This window comes from Hyperolius riggenbachi, chromosome 4 (genome assembly GCF_040937935.1).
Source record: "Hyperolius riggenbachi isolate aHypRig1 chromosome 4, aHypRig1.pri, whole genome shotgun sequence".
NCBI lineage: Eukaryota > Metazoa > Chordata > Amphibia > Anura > Hyperoliidae > Hyperolius > Hyperolius riggenbachi.
Genome location: NC_090649.1, coordinates 74528253 through 74544676, shown reverse-complemented (window position 1 = coordinate 74544676; position 16424 = coordinate 74528253). Strand labels below are relative to the sequence as shown.

General features: G+C 51.7%; 1 protein-coding gene across 5 annotated transcripts in view; it reads left to right on the top strand.

The window, feature by feature from the left end:
• The window catches only part of LDAH (lipid droplet associated hydrolase), a 332993-nt gene that overhangs the window by 270968 nt on the left and 45601 nt on the right, over positions 1-16424 (top strand). The gene's annotated exons all lie outside the window — the stretch shown is intronic.

Below are 16424 nucleotides of genomic sequence, written 5' to 3'. Positions count from 1 at the left end.
CATGCTCCTGCAAAATTCCTGGCGGCGTTAATTACTATTCCCCCTCCAGGCCGCCGTGGACTTAAGGCCCTTTCACACTGGTGCGGTGCGACATTTTTCCGTAGCCTACCGCTAGGGCAATGTAAGTCTGTGGGAAAGTTCGTATTGCATGCGGTGCGCTGCGCCGGAATTACCCTATCTAACGCAAGCGTATACCTATGTTACCGTGCGGCTTCTGTGGCGACCTGTGGCGGACCGGAAGTCATGTAAGTCTATGGCGACGGACATGTTTTTAAACTAACTGCCACAGTTTTGCATGGAAGCGTATTTTAGCAATACGCTTCCGCACATGTAATCGGTTCACCAACAGGAAATCAGCGTCACTTCCTGTTTGGCCAGCTGCCAGATGGGGATTACCACGTACTAACGCGGTAATCCCCAAAGGTTGTTCTTTTTTAGTATTTTGTGTTTCATCTTTTGACGGCGCCCAAATTACAGTCTAAGCTCCGCTTTAGCCGTAATTCCTGTTACGGCCTATGGCGGCGCCAGCTGCATTAAATCTCTGGCGCTATTTTTACCTGATTCACTATTTTTACTTGATTCATTAACTGCTTGTCAGTGGCTCGTATTTATATAATGGGCGCTTGCAGTCGGCTGCAAGCAACCAGCTCTGATGGCCGTAACACAAAAGAGGCCTAAAAATATATAAGTGCAAATAGCCTTTAAGGCCGTATTTCCACATCATGCAAATCTATGTGTAAAAGCATGGAAGATACAAGTTAATTGGCTACTTTCCATATAATGTGATTTTCTGTATGCATGCTACATTTTTCCACACTACGCATACAAATGCATGCGATTCACAATCCATGCATCCCAACAGCGCCACATAGGAACGCATGTCTATGCATTCTTCTGTGCGGAAAATCGCATTGCGTTTTTCCCAAGATTCAAAGAATCGACCCACACAGTAAGTAGCAAATAAGCGGTAGTTGGAACATGTTCATTAGTAGGTGAGGAGCTGTTGCTAGGCATAAATCATAAAAAACGCATGTGAAAATTCACATTAAAATGCATACAAAATTGTATGCGGTTTTGCAATGCGGGAACAAACAATGCATTAGAAAACCCTGCGATTCTATGCCTGCAGATTATAATGCATGTGTAGAAATGCTGCCTTGGAAAATGAACTGCCTCATTGTATTTGCATTGATGAAGGTTTTATTGTATTTTGGAAGAGATGTGTCAAAAATAAGATTGAGCTAGTGGCGTCACAATAGGGGATGCAGAGGTTGCCACTGCACCGGGGCCCTTGGACCAGAGGGGCCCACTAGGGGCCCTTCCTCAGCCACAGTATTAGTTCTTCAATGGTGATATGCTGGTAATGATTACTTCTATAGATGCTTTGAATAGTGTTAATCATTAACAAACTGCCCCCCTCTTCTGCTCACACCTTTCATACTGTTGATGTCCTTGGCAGGTTTTGTGGTGAGATGATCCACCAGGCAACCCAGGCAGGTGCTTGGGGCCTAGTGGGTATCAAAGGGCCCATCTGCCACCTTCTCTGACCTCTCTCCACTTCAGCTTAACAAAAGGACCACAAGGAGACTCCAAATCTACTGCCTTGACTAGGGCACCATTACATCTTAAAGTGAATGGGAACCGCAGTTAAAAAAATGAGACAGATACTTACCCAGGGAGAGGGAAGGCTCTGGGTCCTATAGAGCCTTCCCGCTCCTTTCCTGGTCCCGTCGTTCCGGTGCTGGCTCGCCCGGTAGCAGTATTTGACTAATTTAGTCAACCACTGCTTTACCCGGCCGAAGGAGGCTTCAGAAGTCTTCAGGGAGCCCGAGTGCTCCTGAAGAAGGGCGGCCCTGTATTGCACCTGCGCAAGCACGCTCTCTTGCGCGCTCACTCCTGTGCAGTATGGAGCCGCACATCTTTGGGAGGACACGGCTCCCGAAGACTTCCAAACACCCTTTCGGTGGGGGATTGAAACGAGGGGGAGCCAGCACAGGATAGAGAGAACCAAGAGAAGAGACAGAAGGCTCTATATGACCCAGAGCCTCCCCTCTCCTTAGGTAAGTATTTGCTTCATTTTTTTTAAAGAGAATCTGTATTGTTAAAATCGCACAAAAGTAAACATACCAGTGCGTTAGGGGACATCTCCTATTACCCTCTGTCACAATTTCGCCGCTCCTCGCCGCATTAAAGGTGGTTAAAAACCGTTTTAAAAAGTTTGTTTATAAACAAACAAAATGGCCACCAAAACAGGAAGTAGATTGATGTACAGTATGTCCACACATAGAAAATACATCCATACACAAGCAGGCTGTATACAGCCTTCCTTTTTAATCTCAAGAGATCATTTGTGTGTTTCTTTCCCCCTGCAGTTCTCATGCACTGAAGTTTCAGGCTGCTCTTTTCTTCCTGCAAACAGCTTTGCCCTTGTTTGTAATTCCTCACTATGTGAAAGCCCAGCCAGCTCAGAGGACGATTTATCCAGCTTGTAAAAGATAGGAGAGAAGCTGCCCTAATCTAAATAATACACAGGCAGTGTGCATAGAGGGGCCTGGAAGGTTGAGTTCATAGCAGAACCACAACACTGAAGAACTTGGCAGCCTTCCAGACACAGGCCGACAAGTCTGACAGGGGAAAGATACATTGATTTATTACAGAGACAGTGATAGTATAAAGTGCTGCAGTAAGCCAGAACACATTAGAATAGCTTTTGGAACTTGTAGGATGATAAAAAACAGGATGCAATTTTTGTTACGGAGTCTCTTTAAATCCGGTTCCCATTCACTTTAAGCCATCTCTGTGTAGCGCCATATGAATTGTTATGTAAAGAATGCTTGGGGCCCTAAGGTAAAACTTTCACTGGAGCCCAAAGCTCCTTGGCTACACCACTGGATTGAGCACGGCTATGATCTTGCCTATCTTCTAGTCACACTCCTCAAACTTCAACATAGAGTTCCTGAATGTTCTCCCTCTCTCCTTTTTTTCATGTAAAATACATTGGAGAGCAGCATGGAGAGTAATTTCCCTGTAGTTGCCTGTGTACAGGTACAGGTAGTACATAAGTGTAAATAGCCAATCAAATCCTGTCATCATTGATTGATACTCCCTAATTGGTATTTCATTTGGGGTGAGTTGCTGGCATAGTAGACTGAGCTGTTATTGGCCCTTCTGTGACCAGTGTTAAACCTTATGATTAAAAATACAAGAGGAAAGCGTTTCTCTATGTATTTCTTCAGTCCTGTGCAAGAGTTCAGGCCCTTGCCGACCACTCCATGCCAATTGGCGTGAACGCGGTGGCAGCCCCAGGACCACTCCACACCGATCGTCGTGAAGTGCTAGGGGCAGGGATTGCAGGAGATCGCGCGTGCCGATGGTCGCGCATCCCCACTGGAATGACTGAGCTCCGCTCTGCAATCAGTCTCCCAGCGGCTTCCGGGACTGTTAGATGGCGAAAGCGCCGTCTAATAAGACTGTACAGCTCTGCATTCTGAGGCAGCGCTGTACTGAGGACAGCCGTGTCACTCGGCTGTCCCCTCCAGAGGCACAAAGGCGAACCGCTGTCATAGGCTAGTGGTGGGAGGGACGGCGAGTTATTTATAAAATAAATTAAAAAATGTAAGAATTTATTATGACAAAAACAAATAAATAAACAACATGGGAGCGATCACACGCCACCAACAGTGAGCTCTGTTGGTGGGGAAAAGGAGGGGGGGGATCACTTGTGTGCTGAGTTGTGCGGCCCTGCAGCGAGCCCTTAAAGCTGCAGTGGCCTATTTAGTAAAAAATGGCCTGGTCATTAGGGGGGGTTTAACACCGCAGTCCTTAAGTGGTTAAATAAAAGTTTCAACTGTTTTTTGTTTTTTTCTGTTATTCATTGTGGCCCAGTTTTTCATTTCTTTTTAACCTTTTTATGTTCTTAGTCAAAAATCTTTTAGCATTTTTATTCAATTTTATATTTATCTCCTCCCCCTTGTTCTTCAGTGCATTCTGCATCCATTTTCAGGCCTATGTGAATTTCGGCACCATGAAAAATCGGGCATAGGAACAAAGCCGATAGTAGAATATCGGTAAATTTACCGATACTCTATTTAAAGTGTTAATTTTCTTTAGTAAAATAGCGATTATTTACTACAACTATCTAACTATAGCTAAAAGTCCCCCCACATAAACCCCCTTCCTGACACTTAACACTGCCCGCCCCACCCCCTTGCACAAACCCCCTACCTGACACCTAACCGCCCCACCCCCATTGCACAAACCCCCTGCCTAACACTTAGCCCTATGTGCCCCTCCCCCCCCCCAGAAACCCCACCCCTTCCTGCAAAAACACCCTTCCTGACACCCCATAAAAATGATGATTATCAAACATTGCCTGGTGCCCAAATTTCCCTTTTGGCATTGGCTTGCCGATATTTTCAATTAAAGTCTATGGCAGCGCCCGATTTGTCCAGAAGCCACATGTGACCGATGCCATAGGCTTATACCATCAGTTTGCACAAATTTTGGAAAAAATGTAGAAAATCTCATCCTAACAGACTGTATTGCTAGTGTACTGTTCGTAAGATAGTATAAATAATAATTTATATTTTAATAAAGCGGTCAGTGGGCAAAATTCTTCTCCTTGTAAGCTGGGGGTGAGAGGTTATGTCCGAATCTGAAAGTTAAGAACTTTGGCAAGTGTTTTATACAAGTTTGTATTTAAATATTGTTTGACCAATGGCTGAGGCTCCTGGTAGAACCTTGCCACTGAACACTTCTGTTTGCCTGAAGTTTAGGGTACTGTAAGTCACACCCTATTCTCCCAGTCTCCAACTAGCCACTCCCACTTATCCATGAATGTGGCTTATGTGCGGTTAGCGCAGCTGAATTAGTGCACATTTACAATATATCAGAATGGTGGCGTAGTGGTTAGCACTCTTGCCTTGCAGGGCTGGGTCCCCGGTTCAATCCCAGCTATATGTGCAAAGTTTGTATGTTTCCATGTCTTTTCTCCAGGCACTCTGGTTTCCCCCACATCTCAAAAACATACAGATAATTTAATTGGCTTCCCCCTAAAAAAAAAGAGAGAAAAAATGAACCTAGACTACAATACATACACTACACAATACATACATAAACATATGACTATGGTAGGGATTACATCACTTTCATAGTTGGGGCAAGGCCAGAAAGGCAGTAAGTCATATCTTACTTAAACATGGCTAACACCATCAGATACAGTGCTCTCTCTACTTTCTCATGCAGCAGACTTAAAAGAAACAGTTGGAATTAAAAACTCCCCATAAGGGATGTTCATAATGGAGTCTGCCGCTGCAGGGGCAGGGAGGTGTTTTGGTAATCGGCATTACTTAGATACGGGGTGCTGCTCCTCTGGGCCCCGGTCTGTATGGGATGTGCCATCTTCCCCAGGGAGGGACTGCAGCTGCCACATTTAGTGTAAATAAAAATACAGCCTACAAGAACAGGGTGTCTTCTTTGGATCACAGCACCCCTTTTCTGCAGTAAACTAAATTGTACACAAGTGCTTTTATTGCCCCACAGGCTTACTTTGACGTATTTCAAGTACCACCAACAGTGCATGTTTTGTGGAAATCCACAGAGGTAGTTAATCAGCTCTGCTGAGACACTAATTACCTCACCTGTGCATGTTTGTGGTTTTCAGCAACACATGTATTGTTGGTGGGCCTTGAGGACAGGGTTGGGGAACTTTGCTTTAAAAGATACGTTAGCCCAAAAGAAAATGTAAAAATGGAGGGAGCAGGCATGTGTAGTGGGCTCTCCTCCGCCCCCTTCCTTACTGTGTACTGACCCTCCGAAGCTACTTCATGGTCTGGAGAGTCGGTAAAGACTGCAAAGGCGCTGCCCGACAATGTGCGTCCTTTTATGCCCACCTGTGGCCGGGAGTCCTCTGCACATGCACACTACATCACAATGGCCTCAATTCACTAAACTTATCTCCTGTCTTTAATAACTCTTCTAGAGTTGTTACCATGGTGATAAGGCACGTAGTATTCAGGAAACATTTTACCTCAGGCAAGCCTAAAGTTAACTCTTCTGTCCTTAAATTAACTCTCCAATCCTTAAAATAACTCCAGAGTTAAAGACAGGCTGTTAATTAGCTGCATGTGAAAATAACTACAGAGGAGGTAAATTAACTACAGGAGAGGTAACTTAAGGAATGAAGAGGTAAGAAAACTCTCTCACCTGTGGAGGTAAGTTTTCTCTTGCCTTATTATCTCTAGCATGATCTTAGTGAATTGAGGCCAATGACATAGTTTGCATGTGGAGAGCGCTCTCGGGCGAGCGATCAAGGACACATATCGCCGGAGGAGAACGGAGAGAACACATGCCGGCTTAGCTTTCCAAATGCTGGAGGATAGCAGGATAGCTTTTGCATGCTAGGATGCACTTTACTTGTGGCTCTGTAGTTTTTAAACTTGTGGCAAACAATTGCATGTGCTTGCCATATATGTGCTTTTTGATACAATAAATATCTTACCCAGTGTTTTGAGCAGATAACCTTTACTTGGCTTTTATTATTATATTCATGAGTAGAACACATGCCTGCTTCCCCCATTTTTACATTTTCGTTGGGGTAAGGTGTCCTTTAATGTCTCACCACCAGCATCCATTGTGACTTTGGTAGAGAAGAGATCTACGTCTTGCATAATGATACAAGCACTGACTTTTGAGTGTCTTATGATTGTACGACTGTCTCCATGCGAGTACTGTAAGCTGAATTTCACAACGATGGGTTCAGGAAAATGTTTAATTTATTTAAAATGCACTTAGTAATTATGAAAAGTACAAAATACATGTAATAAACTATGCTTGTCGACTTCTGGTGGATCATTTTGTATGATATGCAACGTAAGTAAGACTCCACTACGTTTGTTCTCACTGGTGCAGCGCTGGCAGGTTTATTCGGGGACAGGAGCACGTCCGCAAACTTCAGAGGGTCCTAATGCTGGACCCATGGTCTCGAGGAGGACTAGGAATAGAGATGGCCTGAACCGTTCGCCGGGGCGAATCTCTGTGCTCTGTACTACTTCCGGGTCGCTATGACCCGGAGTAATACGCCTGCGCTGGCCCGGCGGTGCGCGTCCTATATCGCACGCCTGTTGCCGGGCACTCTCTGCTCATGACGTCATGCACATGCGCAGAAAGTGCCCGGCAACAGGAGCGCGATCTGGACTGCGCACCGCCGGGCCAGCGCAGGCGTATTACTCCGGGTCATAGCGACCTGGAAGTAGTACAGGGCACATAGAGACAGAGATGTTCGCCGGCGAACGGTTCGGGAACCGTTCGCGACATCTGTACTTGGGAAGCCTCTGGAGGATATCTAAAATATAGAAGAGAAGTTTTCATCTTCTGTTTAAAATAACTTTCAACATTCTGAAACTGAAAAAGTAGGTGACAAAGTACTGTCAAAATTATTCTGCATGTTTTTTTTTTTGTTTTTTTTTTGCTTGTTGATGGCTTAAAGGGTATTTTATTGATAATGTGTGAAGCTATCAACTAGGAAAACACTTTGGAGAAAAAGCAAACTGAATAAGGGCCTATATGCAAATCATTTTTTCTCCTGAGTTTTCTCCTAGGAGAAATAATAACCTTTAAACATAAAACATGTATTTGTTACAGCTGATACAAATTCTACAATCAATTTGCACAGTTTTTACTTCCTGATTCATGGAAGCAGACATATTGTTTACAGCCTGTGCTTTCAAATGGGCTCATCTGCCATAGGCAGTCATGTGACACAGGGGAAGGACCAAATTGCAACAAGTGATTAGACACAAATGAGGGGGAATTAAACAGGCTAAACTCTCTAAATACATTCATGGTGTTTTTCTTCAGTCCTGTGCAAGAGCTCAGGTCCACTTTAAGCATTTTACAATTGAAAAAGTACCTAAAAGATGGTGAAAAAGTACTCTCAAAATTATTTTTAGCATTCTCTTGCTTGCCGGTGGTTTAAAGGGCATTTTATGACAAGGGCCTATATGCAATTAACGTTTTCTCCTAGGTGATATTTTCACAACTTGTCATACTCAAAATAAGTTCCATAGTACTTTTTTCTCTAACTTGGTGCTTTTTCAATTGCAAAGTGCTGAAAAGTTATTTATAAGAGAAGATGAAAAATTATCTTTCAGGAGAAAAAGTTAAAGTCAATGGGAATCAGTGAAAAAAAAACACCACATGTTTACCTAAGTAGAGGGAAGGCTCTGGATCCTATAGAGCCTTTCTGCCCCTCTCCCGGTCTCGTCCATTAACCCTCCTGGTGGTATGAAAAATTCCACCAGGAGGCAGCACAGCATTTTTTATTTTTTTTTTAAATCATGTAGCGAGCCCAGGGCTCGCTACATGATAGCCGCTGCGCAGCGGCATCCCCCCGCCCGCTTCGATCAGGAAATCCCGTTCAACGAACGGGATTTCCTGGAGGGCTTCCCCCGTCGCCATGGCGACGGGGCGGGATGACGTCACCGACGTCGTGGCGTCATTGGGAGTCCCGATCCACCCCTCGGCGCTGCCTGGCACTGATTGGCCAGGCAGCGCACGGGGTCTGGGGAAGGGGGGCGCGCGCCGCGACGGATAGCGGCGATCGGGCGCGGGGCGGCGGCGATCGGTGTGCTGGCGCAGCTAGCAAAGTGCTAGCTGCGTCCAGCAAAAAAAAAATTAAGAAAATCGGCCGAACAGGGCCTGAGAAAACCTCCTGCGCGGCATACCCCGAACGTTACCGCCAGGAAGGTTAAGCAATGGCATCCCCCATGTGAATCCACCGCCGCGGGGGACTTTGGAAGTCTACGGCAGCCGAGTCCTTCCGAAGACAGGCGGTTCCATACTGCGCTCATCTTTAGCAGCACTCGGACTCCCAAAGGCTTTCAAAGCCTCCTTCAGCGGCAGCAGAGAGAGCATTTGACCAAACTGGTTGAATACTGCTACTGGGGAGCCAGCACTGGAACGGGGACTAAGAGAGGTGCGGGAATCAGGGCCGGCCTTAGGTTTCACAGCGCCCTGAGCGTAACCAGATTTTGGTGCCTCTCCCCCCCCATTCATCCTCTTCGCGTGTGCGCATATAACAGGCAGATCCCCCCTTAGTGTATATAGGCTACTAGTCTTGCATATGTAGGCAGATTCCCCCTTTAATGTATATATAGGCAGATCCCCCCTTAGTGTACTGTATAGGCCTAGGGTACTAGTCTTGTGGTCACAGATCCCCTTTTAGTGTATTTAGGCAGCAGATCCCCCCCTCTTAGTGTATCTAGCATAGACATATTCCCCCTTTAGCTTAGGGAGGTTGGGGATGAGGATTCATCAAGTAGTCACATGCCATGAGATAATTCATCTAGTCGTCGCATGTCATCAGATATTCATCAAGTAGTGCAGGGTGTTTGCAGGGTGCTGGTTAGGGCAGTGTGCAGGCTGGGTGCAGGGACAAGGTGCTGGTTAGGGCAGGGTGGGCAGTTGTGGCTGGGTGGGCAGTTGTGGCTGAGGTAGGGTGGGCAGTTGTGGCTGAGGCAGGGTGGGCAGTTGTGGCTGAGGCAGGGTGGGCAGTTGTGGCTGGGTGGGCAGTTGTGGCTGGGTGGGCAGTTGTGGCTGAGGCAGGGTGGGCAGTTGTGGCTGAGGCAGGGTGGGCAGTTGTGGCTGGGTGGGCAGTTGTGGCTGAGGCAGGGTGGGCAGTTGTGGCTGGGTGGGCAGTTGTGGCTGAGGCAGGGTGGGCAGTTGTGGCTGGAGCAGGGTGGGCAGTTGTGGCTGGGTGGGCAGTTGTGGCTGAGGCAGGGTGAGCAGTTGTGGCTGAGGTAGGGTGGGCAGTTGTGGCTGAGGCAGGGTGGGCAGTTGTGGCTGGGTGGGCAGTTGTGGCTGAGGCAGGGTGAGCAATTGTGGCTGGGTGGGCAGTTGTGGCTGAGGCAGGGTGGGCAGTTGTGGCTGGGTGGGCAGTTGTGGCTGGGTGGGCAGTTGTGGCTGAGGCAGGGTGGGCAGTTGTGGCTGAGGCAGGGTGGGCAGTTGTGGCTGGGTGGGCAGTTGTGGCTGGGTGGGCAGTTGTGGCTGAGGCAGGGTGGGCAGTTGTGGCTGGGTGGGCAGTTGTGGCTGAGGCAGGGTGGGCAGTTGTGGCTGGAGCAGGGTGGGCAGTTGTGGCTGGGTGGGCAGTTGTGGCTGAGGCAGGGTGTGCAGTTGTGGCTGAGGCAGGGTGGGCAGTTGTGGCTGGAGTAGGGTGGGCAGTTGTGGCTGGGTGGGCAGTTGTGGCTGAGGCAGGGTGGGCAGTTGTGGCTGGGGCAGGGTGGGCAGTTGTGGCAGGGTGGGCAGTTGTGGCTGAGGCAGGATGGGCAGTTGTGGCTGGGGCAGGGTGGGCAGCTGTGGCTGGGTGAGCTGTTGTGGCTGAGGCAGGGTGGGCAGTTGTGGCTGGGTGGGCAGTTGTGGCTGAGGCAGGGTGAGCAATTGTGGCTGAGGTAGGGTGGGCAGTTGTGGCTGAGGCAGGGTGGGCAGTTGTGGCTGGGTGGGCAGTTGTGGCTGAGGCAGGGTGAGCAATTGTGGCTGGGTGGGCAGTTGTGGCTGAGGCAGGGTGGGCAGTTGTGGCTGGAGCAGGGTGGGCAGTTGTGGCTGGGTGGGCAGTTGTGGCTGAGGCAGGGTGTGCAGTTGTGGCTGAGGCAGGGTGGGCAGTTGTGGCTGGAGTAGGGTGGGCAGTTGTGGCTGGGTGGGCAGTTGTGGCTGAGGCAGGGTGGGCAGTTGTGGCTGGGGCAGGGTGGGCAGTTGTGGCAGGGTGGGCAGTTGTGGCTGAGGCAGGATGGGCAGTTGTGGCTGGGGCAGGGTGGGCAGCTGTGGCTGGGTGAGCTGTTGTGGCTGAGGCAGGGTGGGCAGTTGTGGCTGGGTGGGCAGTTGTGGCTGAGGCAGGGTGAGCAGTTGTGGCTGAGGTAGGGTGGGCAGTTGTGGCTGGGTGGGCAGTTGTGGCTGAGGCAGGGTGAGCAATTGTGGCTGGGTGGGCAGTTGTGGCTGAGGCAGGGTGGGCAGTTGTGGCTGGAGCAGGGTGGGCAGTTGTGGCAGGGTGGGCAGTTGTGGCTGAGGCAGGGTGGGCAGTTGTGGCTGGGGCAGGGTGGGCAGTTGTGGCTGAGGCAGGATGGGCAGTTGTGGCTGAGGCAGGGTGGGCAGTTGTGGCTGGGGCAGGGTGGGCAGTTGTGGCTGAGGCAGGGTGGGCAGTTGTGGCTGGGGCAGAGTGGGCAGTTGTGGCAGGGTGGGCAGTTGTGGCTGAGGCAGGATGGGCAGTTGTGGCTGGGGCAGGGTGGGCAGCTGTGGCTGGGTGAGCTGTTGTGGCTGAGGCAGGGTGGGCAGTTGTGGATGAGGCAGGGTGGGCAGTTGTGGCTGGGGTAGGGTGGGCAGTTGTGGCTGGGTGGGCAGTTGTGGCTGAGGCAGGGTGGGCAGTTGTGGCTGGGGCAGGGTGGGCAGTTGTGGCTGGGGCAGGGTGGGCAGTTGTGGCAGGGTGGGCAGTTGTGGCTGAGGCAGGGTGGGCAGCTGTGGCTGGGTGAGCTGTTGTGGCTGAGGTAGGGTGGGCAGTTGTGGCTGGGGCAGGGTGGGCAGTTGTGGCTGGGGCAGGGTGGGCAGTTGTGGCTGAGGCAGGATGGGCAGTTGTGGCTGGGGCAGGGTGGGCAGTTGTGGCTGAGGCAGGATGGGCAGTTGTGGCTGGGGCAGGGTGGGCAGCTGAGGCAGGGTGGGCAGTTGTGGCTGAGGCAGGGTGGGCAGTTGTGGCTGGGGCAGAGTGGGCAGTTGTGGCAGGGTGGGCAGTTGTGGCGGAGGCAGGATGGGCAGTTGTGGCTGAGGCAGGGTGGGCAGTTGTGGCTGAGGCAGGGTGGGCAGTTGTGGCTGAGGCAGGGTGGGCAGTTGTGGCTGAGGCAGGGTGGGCAGTTGTGGCTGGGGCAGTGTGGGCAGTTGTGGCTGGGTGGGCAGTTGTGGCTGAGGCAGGGTGAGCAGTTGTGGCTGAGGTAGGGTGGGCAGTTGTGGCTGAGGCAGGGTGGGCAGTTGTGGCTGGGTGGGCAGTTGTGGCTGAGGCAGGGTGAGCAATTGTGGCTGGGTGGGCAGTTGTGGCTGAGGCAGGGTGGGCAGTTGTGGCTGAGGCAGGGTGGGCAGTTGTGGCTGAGGCAGGGTGTGCAGTTGTGGCTGAGGCAGGGTGGGCAGTTGTGGCTGGAGCAGGGTGGGCAGTTGTGGCTGAGGCAGGGTGGGCAGTTGTGGCTGGGGCAGGGTGGGCAGTTGTGGCAGGGTGGGCAGTTGTGGCTGAGGCAGGATGGGCAGTTGTGGCTGGGGCAGGGTGGGCAGCTGTGGCTGGGTGAGCTGTTGTGGCTGAGGTAGGGTGGGCAGTTGTGGCTGGGGCAGGGTGGGCAGTTGTGGCTGGGGCAGGGTGGGCAGTTGTGGCAGGGTGGGCAGTTGTGGCTGAGGCAGGATGGGCAGTTGTGGCTGGGGCAGGGTGGGCAGTTGTGGCTGAGGCAGGATGGGCAGTTGTGGCTGGGGCAGGGTGGGCAGCTGAGGCAGGGTGGGCAGTTGTGGCTGAGGCAGGGTGGGCAGTTGTGGCTGGGGCAGAGTGGGCAGTTGTGGCAGGGTGGGCAGTTGTGGCGGAGGCAGGATGGGCAGTTGTGGCTGGGGCAGGGTGGGCAGCTGTGGCTGGGTGAGCTGTTGTGGCTGAGGCAGGGTGGGCAGTTGTGGATGAGGCAGGGTGGGCAGTTGTGGCTGGGGCAGGGTGGGCAGTTGTGGCTGGGGCAGGGTGGGCAGTTGTGGCTGGGTGGGCAGTTGTGGCTGAGGTAGGGTGGGCAGTTGTGGCTGAGGCAGGGTGGGCAGTTGTGGCTGGGGCAGGGTGTGCAGTTGTGGCTGGGTGGGCAGTTGTGGCTGAGGTAGGGTGGGCAGTTGTGGCTGAGGCAGGGTGGGCAGTTGTGGCTGGGTGGGCAGTTGTGGCTGAGGCAGGGTGGGCAGTTGTGGCTGGAGCAGGGTGGGCAGTTGTAGCTGGGTGGGCAGTTGTGGCTGAGGCAGGGTGGGCAGTTGTGGCTGGGTGGGCAGTTGTTGTTGTGGCTGGGTGGGCAGTTGTGGCTGGAGCAGGGTGGGCAGTTGTGGCAGGGTGGGCAGTTGTGGCTGGGGCAGTTGTGGCTGGGGCAGGGTGGGCAGTTGTGGCTGAGGCAGGATGGGCAGTTGTGGCTGAGGCAGGGTGGGCAGTTGTGGCTGGGGCAGGGTGGGCAGTTGTGGCTGAGGCAGGGTGGGCAGTTGTGGCTGGGGCAGAGTGGGCAGTTGTGGCAGGGTGGGCAGTTGTGGCTGAGGCAGGATGGGCAGTTGTGGCTGGGGCAGGGTGGGCAGCTGTGGCTGGGTGAGCTGTTGTGGCTGAGGCAGGGTGGGCAGTTGTGGATGAGGCAGGGTGGGCAGTTGTGGCTGGGGCAGGGTGGGCAGTTGTGGCTGGGGCAGGGTGGGCAGTTGTGGCTGGGTGGGCAGTTGTGGCTGAGGTAGGGTGGGCAGTTGTGGCTGAGGCAGGGTGGGCAGTTGTGGCTGGGGCAGGGTGTGCAGTTGTGGCTGGGTGGGCAGTTGTGGCTGAGGCAGGGTGGGCAGTTGTGGCTGGGTGGGCAGTTGTGGCTGATGCAGGGTGGGCAGTTGTGGCTGGAGCAGGGTGGGCAGTTGTGGCTGGGTGGGCAGTTGTGGCTGAGGCAGGGTGGGCAGTTGTGGCTGAGGCAGGGTGGGCAGTTGTGGCTGGGGCAGGGTGGGCAGTTGTGGCAGGGTGGGCAGTTGTGGCTGAGGCAGGATGGGCAGTTGTGGCTGGGGCAGGGTGGGCAGTTGTGGCTGGGTGGGCAGTTGTGGCTGAGGCAGGGTGGGCAGTTGTGGCTGGGGCAGGGTGTGCAGTTGTGGCTGGGTGGGCAGTTGTGGCTGAGGTAGGGTGGGCAGTTGTGGCTGAGGCAGGGTGGGCAGTTGTGGCTGGGTGGGCAGTTGTGGCTGGGGCAGGGTGGGCAGTTGTGGCTGGGGCAGGGTGGGCCAGTTGTGGCTGGGTGAGCAGTCGTGGCTGGGGCAGGGTGGGCAGTTGTGGCTGGGGCAGGATGGGCAGTTGTGGCTGCGGCAGGGTGGGTAGTTGTGGCTGGGGCAAGGTGCTGTTGCAGACCTCAGATCTCATGACGACCGCCGGTCCCCGCAGCCTGTCCCCGATCCACTTCTCATAGTGACTGACAGACCTCAGGTCACGGCGACAACAGTCACAGGCCGTGCACACTACCTGCGCTCAATGTACTCCAAATGCGGAAGTGACGTCAGTGGTCAATCTGGCTGATTTTTTTATTTATATTGATTCCCAATGCATATGGGCGAAGGAGAGATAAGTCATGAGTTAAGTCAAATAGGGAGAAATAAACACTATGTTAAGACAGTTAAAGAGGAACTGTAACGACAAAACGTCCCCTGGGGGGTACTCACCTCGGGTGGGGGAAGCCTCTGGATCCTAATGAGGCTTCCCACGCCGTCCTCCATCTGTCAGGGGTCTCGCTGCAGCCCTCCGTGCAGCGGTGACGTAATATTTACCTTCCTGGCTCCTGCGTAGGCGCTCTGACGGCTGTCGGCTCCGAAGTAGGCGGAAATACCCGATCGCCGTCGGATCTGCTCTACTGCGCAGGCGCAAGTTTCCGGCGCCTGCGCAGTAGAGCGGACCCGACGGAGATCGGGTATTTCCGTCTATTTCCGTGCCGAAAGCAGCCACAGCGCCCCCGCTGGAGCCAGCAAAGGTAAATATTGAAGCTACAGTCGGCTCTGTCGCCGGCTGTTCGGAGGGCTGCAGCGAGACCCCCGTGGGACAGAGGACGGCGTGGGAAGCCTCATTAGGATCCGGAGGCTTCCCCCACCCGAGACTCTGTAACAACAAAAACCACCCAGGGGAGGTTTTTGTTGTTACAGAGTCTCTTTAAAGAAATGCTGTCAGCCATACTATCTCAGGGAAAAAATAACTAATATATAAGTAGATAAATACTTGCTCTGCTTACATAACATATGTATTGCACTGTCCACCTTATGATTCCTGTGAATGTTTTAAAGGAAAAGTAGTGAATCCTATTCTAGACAGTTTCCATATTTACTGTGGCTATTTTGAAGCCAGTCGTGATGTAATATCCGCCCTTAGTCTCCTCTGCCTGATTTGCCCACCCTTCACTATAGAAAGTGCATTGTTTTAGCCTGAGAAATTTTGGCCAATCAGAGAGGAACAGAGGTGTGGGAGGGGAAAACAGGAAGGAAAGAGGCTTCAGCCAATCAGGCTGCAATAGTTAGGTCTGAGGGGATTTAGAGAAGAAAAAAAAGACAACCCAACATGCCCTGCAACTTCTCTTTTGTGTGCCAAATTTTCTGTGTACCAAATAAGAGTCATGTAAACTGGGGAATGATCATTTATCAACAAGAAAAGTAATAGTGATTTTAACTTTTGTATTGCCTGATTAGCATCCTTATTATTTGTTTACCAGATAAAAATAAAGAATAGATTTTTGATTTTATGCCCGACGTTTCCACTAGGGCGGTTTCGCGGCGATTCTGCAGAGTTTCCCAGCACATCATTCGCACAGGGAAACTCTGCCATAGGGGATGACGGCACCACGGCGGAATCGCTTGCGGGAGCGATTCGCCCGTAACGGGCAGATTTCGCCACGGAGGCTGCGAATCCCATAGCCGTGCATGGCACGGCTCATGGGATTCGCCTGCGATCCCGCCCACCGGCTCAGTGCGGTGTGCGTCTGCGAGACGCACGCCGCACTAGTGGAGACGAGCCCACTCTTTCAGAAGAGATAAATCATGAGTTAAGTAATTTAAAGAGAAATAAATCAGGTGACATAATTCAACAGAAGAGCTATGTGAATCAGCCCCTATGTGTGTTTTGTGGTGTATGGATTTCATTTGTAATCTTGCAACCAATAACACATCACCCTGGATAGTGATACAATTACAATGTAAGATTATCGTGATTTAAATTCCTCATAGTTTGGCCCATAAAAGCTCGGCAAGACACGGGGCTTCTGCTCAGTAGAGGAATTATAGCGTGTTTTTGTAATGTTATTTGTCAACTTCTGATCGGCTTTTATGTCTCCCCGGCAGTATAGATTATACAGAGACAGGGTTTTTATTGCAGTTTAGATATACTTTAGAGTGAATTACAGCCTTTCCATAGCTAGACTGAGCGCCGTTGACTTCCTGCCATTGAAATGTTGGCTGCACATTAGGCCCAGAAGTGACACTCGGGAAATGTGTAAATTCTATGCTGGGCGGAGAGTTTTGGGGAGGTGAATCTGACTCAAGCGAAAAAGAAAAACTTTTCAAAGCAGGAAAATAGAGAGATTTATAGCCTCTATTTACATTCTGGCAACAGCTGGGAGTAGCCCAATAGCTTAACAGGCAGCCAGAAAGAGTGGGAAAAATTGAAAAGGGAATATACTGTAGATGGA